The 5,000-nt window shown below is 40.6% G+C and overlaps 1 protein-coding gene across 2 annotated transcripts in view; it reads left to right on the plus strand.

The window, feature by feature from the left end:
• Positions 1-5,000, plus strand: part of LOC143286043 (15-hydroxyprostaglandin dehydrogenase [NAD(+)]-like) — a 107,842-nt gene that overhangs the window by 86,369 nt on the left and 16,473 nt on the right. The gene's annotated exons all lie outside the window — the stretch shown is intronic.

Raw genomic sequence — 5,000 nt, forward strand, 5'->3', positions numbered from 1 at the left:
GGGGTTCTTGGCAGTTGTGAAGGCTTCGTAGTTTGAGAGGGTGGGTCTAATAGATCAAAGGCTGTCCCTTTTATATCAGTTTTAACGACTATCCACATGATGTGATTTTATATTACGGTATTGAAACCGAATGTTCTGGAATCATGGCGTAGCACAACCAATCATTGATTGATTGATGTGGATACTTATACAGCGCCTATCCTCGGTCAGAGACTAAGCTCTAAGCGCTTTACATACACGGGGACATTTGCACCACAGGCTGCCTACCTGGGTAGAGCCGACTGACGGCTGCCACTGGGCGCTCATCATTCGTTTCCTGTGTCATTCAATCAGATTTCAGACGCACACGCATACACACTCAGACAGACATGTAACATTTTACGTGTATAACCGTTTTTATTTATTTACCCCGCCATGTAGGCAGCCATACACCGTTTTCGGGGGTGTGCATGCAGGGTATATTCTTGTTTCCATAACCCACCGAACGCTGACATGGGTTACAGGATCTTTAACGTGCGTATTTGATCTCAGTTCTGCGTGCGCATACACACGAAGGGGGTTCAGGCACTAGCAGGTCTGCACATATGTTGACCTGGGAGATCGGAAAAATCTCCACCCTTTACCCACCAGGCTCCGTCACCGAGATTCGAACCCAGGACCCTCAGATTGAAAGTCCAGCGCTTTAACCATTCGGCTATTGTGCCCGTCATGTTGCAGGGAATAACTTACTCACAGAACCCTGTGCTTGATCATTGATATGGCGTCACAATTTGCCTCATTATTTTGTATTTTGTATTTCTTTTCATCACAACAGACTTCTCTGTGTGAAATCCGGGCTGCTCTCCCCAGGGAGAGCGCGTCGCTACACTACAGCGCCACTCATTTTTTTGTTGTATTTGTTCCTATCGAAGTGGATTTTTCCACAGAATTTTGCCAGGAACAACCCATTTGTTGCCGTGGGTTCTTTTACGTGCGCTAAATGTATGCTGTACACGGGACCTCGGTTTATAGTCTCATCCGAATGACTAGCGCCCAGACCACCACTCAAGGTCTAGTGGAGGGGAAAAAAATATCGGCGGCTGAGCCGTGATTCGAACCAGTGCGCTCAGATTCTCTCGCTTCTTAGGCGGACGCGTTACCTCTAGGCCATCACTCCGCGGATTTCACATTTCTTCATAATGATGCATAAACCACAAGGAAAAGGAACTAACTTCTACAGTATTTCCGGATGTGTCCACATGTACTTTGGAGGAATTCTACAGTATTTCCGGATGTGTCCACATGTACTTTGGAGGAATTCTACAGTATTTCCGGATGTGTCCGCATGTACTTTGGAGGAATTCTACAGTATTTCCGGATGTGTCCACATGTACTTTGGAGGAATTCTACAGTATTTCCGGATGTGTCCACATGTACTTTGGAGGAATTCTACAGTATTTCCGGATGTGTCCATATGTACTTTGGAGGAATTCTACAGTATTTCCGGATGTGTCCACATGTACTTTGGAGGAATTCTACAGTATTTCCGGATGTGTCCACATGTACTTTGGAGGAATTCTACAGTATTTCCGGATGTGTCCACATGTACTTTGGAGGAAAAGCGGTATATTTTCTGCGTCCTTCCCCACACCATTATGGGATGGAAGCCTGCAGAAGGTTTTTGTACTACACAGGGTTAAATGGGTTAAAGTCGTATGTCTGAAACGCTCTAGAACCTTATGGGATTAATACATACTTCCGTTTTCTTGACGTCACTCCAAAGTGTAACATTTATAGCGCTTACTGAAACGTTCCAGAAGCTTCTAGAACTATTACTCACTTCCGTTTTAAGTACGTATGACATCAGCTATTGGCAAATAATGTCGTTAAACTACAGACATGATAATTAGGACAGTTCTGACGGCTGAAATCTTCATGGAAGTTTAGAAGCAATTCAGTATTTTTGTGGTTTTTTGACTCACTTATGTAAACAAAGTGAGTCTATGTTTTTACCCGGTGTTCGGTTCTCTCTCTCTCTCTCTCTCTCTCTCTCTCTGTGGGTCTGTGTGTCTGTGTGTCCGTGGTAAACTTTGACATTTTCTCTGCAACTACTTTGTCAGTTGACACCAAATTTGGCATAAAAATAGGAAAAATTCATTTCTTTCCAGTCATCTTGTTTAAAACAATATTGCACCTCTGGGATGGGCACAAAAAAAAGAAAAGAATGAAGCCTAATTATATGCAAACTGCATTTACTGTTATATATATATTTTTGTATTCTCTAAACATGGCACTTTGATCTGATATTCTGGCCCAACAACTAGAGCAGTCATTATTATCATTTTTTGTTCGAACAGGAACTTCTTTTGCTAAGCATGGAAGTTTTATTTATTTTGCAAACGTTTTGGTGCAGATATTAAAAAAGGGAAATTACTCTGTAATTAATGCTAGGGGAGTTAATTTGCTTTAAATTGATCTTTCTCATCTTAAACATTACATTTTGAAATTATACTCAATACATAAAAAGCTTGAATTTATCACAAGTGAGTCTTGAAGGCCTTGTTTTTCTTTTACTGTTGCCAGCTTCACATTCATCATAGATGATGGCACTAGAAAATCAGACAATAAGTAAAGAATGAATCTTGGTAAATGAAAACATGTTGTTAGCACTCATATACCTTAGCCCACAGACCTATATTTGGGTGGTCAGGTAACCGAACGAGAAGAAGAAGAAGAAAGACCAAATATCACTTACAGTGAAAAGACGTTAAACTAAAGAACGAAGAAAGACCTTTATTTTGCTGTCATCTATATCGGTCAGTAGGCTACCACGAAGATATTGTTGTTGTTTTTAAATTATTTATCTATCTATCTATCTATCTATCTATCTATTTATTCATTAAAAGAATTTTAATCGAAGACAGTTAAAGGTCAGTTCGTACAAGTCTTGTCATATGAGTCATTTTAATCTGATAATCATCCTGGGTTTTAAAGCTTCTCATTGTGGCAAGGTTCAGATTTCCTCTACAAACAGACCGCAGACACTCACGTTCTTTTGGGTTTTTTGTTTAGGCTGTTATTTTAGGAATTCATTTCATAGATGTCTAGACATTTTGTTTTTGTTTGCGGAAAGAAGAAACGTGTATATCAGTGAGTGAAGAAGAAGGAGAAGTGTGTGTGTGTGTGTGTGTGTGTGTGTGTGTGTGTGTGTGTGTGTGTGTGTGTGTGTGTGTGTGTGTGTGTGTGTGTGTGTGTGTGTGTGCACGCTCGCGCACGTGTGTGTCAGTAGAAGAGGAACTATACTTTTACGTACAATACCCGCATTCTATAATTGATTCTTACAAAGCGCCTTTACTCAGTCATTTGCACAACAGGCTGCATTCATTTCCTGTGTAATTCAGTCAAGCTTGAAGCACACACACACACACAGGCACTGTTATTTCTAGGACTTATCAGTGAGCGCTTGTTTATAATACTTAATTCATTCGTGAATATCATCTCTTCGTTTCTTTTCTCTCTTCCAAGTTCTTGAAGTCAGTTCCATTTGGCTCAGAGCCCAGAGGGGGTGGGGGAGAGGTTGGGGGATGCAGGCGGTTGATTGTAGGGGAGGGAGGGGGGATGTGGGGGTAGCGAGTAGGTTCCGATTCGCCGTTTTCTTACGACGCCGTTTTTGCAAAAATGGCCGCTTCTCGCTTGTCTGTAGCTGAAATCGCCGTCAAGTCTGTGCTACCAAAGGTCTGGGAGCCATTTCGCCGTCATGATCTTTTGAAGGCACTAACGTGACTATTAGCTTTTGAAACTATTTTCAGGTGCCCATAGAAGTGTCCGCATGCGCGTGAGTGTATGTCACGACTTTCATATTACATTTCATTTTTGTTATTTGGTTTCGTTTTTTTCGATTCGTTCAGTTTCGTTTAATTATTTATTGAATTTCATTTATTTTCTTCATACAAGCTACAGTTGTTATTGTCATTATTATTATTATTATTATTATTATTATTTATTTTTATGATGATGATGTTTTGTATTTGTATTGTATTTGTATTTCTTTTATCACAACTGATTTCTCTGTGTGAAATTCGGGCTGCTTTCCCCGTGGAGAGCGCGTCACTACACTACAGCGCCCCCCCCCCCCCGCCCCCCCCACCCCCACCCCCTCCCCTCCCCCTTCTTTTTTTTTAATATATTTTTTTTCATGCGTGCAGTTTTACTTGTTTTTCCTATCGAAGTGGATTTTTCTACAGAATTTTGCCAGGAACATCCCTTTTGTTGCCGTGGGTTCTTTTACGTGCGCTAAGTGCATGCTGCACACGGGACCTCGGTTTATCGTCTCGTCCGAATGGCTAGCGTCCAGATCACTACTCAAGGTCTAGTGGAGGGGGAGAAAATATCGGCGGCTGAGCCGTAATTCGAACCAGCGCGCTCAGATTCTCTCGCTTCCATGTTTTGTTTTGGTAATGATGCTGACTAAAAGAAAAATGTAACCTTTCATGAAATAACTGGTATTGTTCATTGCCCAGACGCTCCAGGAAGTCGAAGTAAAAAGCATTGTAACATGTACAAATGAAAACAGCAACAACAACAGCAGCAGCAGCAACAACAACAACAAAACAAAATAGCAACAACAAAAACATGTACAAATGCAATATTGTTTGAACCATATTTTCCCGATTATTGTTCAGATGCCTTCAGGAAGACGAAGTGAAACGTATTGTAACATTTCCAAATACTAAACTGTTTAAACCACATTGTAGAAATGAAATAGACACAATTCAACACTACTTATGGCACTGTACATTTACTCCGCTCTTTTGGGGGGGACTTAGCGAATGTCTTGAAGGAACAGTGTGAAAATTGTGCAAATGTAAAGTTGAATATAGAGTCAGTATTATTTGGAAATGATATTACAAAAACAGATGAATTATTTGACTATATCATTCTAGTGGCGAAACATTTCATTTATAAATGCAGAATAAATAAAATCAAACCATGTATAAAGTACTTCTTAACAGACCTAAGGA

The sequence above is a fragment of the Babylonia areolata genome, chromosome 9 (genome assembly GCF_041734735.1).
Source record: "Babylonia areolata isolate BAREFJ2019XMU chromosome 9, ASM4173473v1, whole genome shotgun sequence".
NCBI classification, from domain to species: domain Eukaryota; kingdom Metazoa; phylum Mollusca; class Gastropoda; order Neogastropoda; family Buccinidae; genus Babylonia; species Babylonia areolata.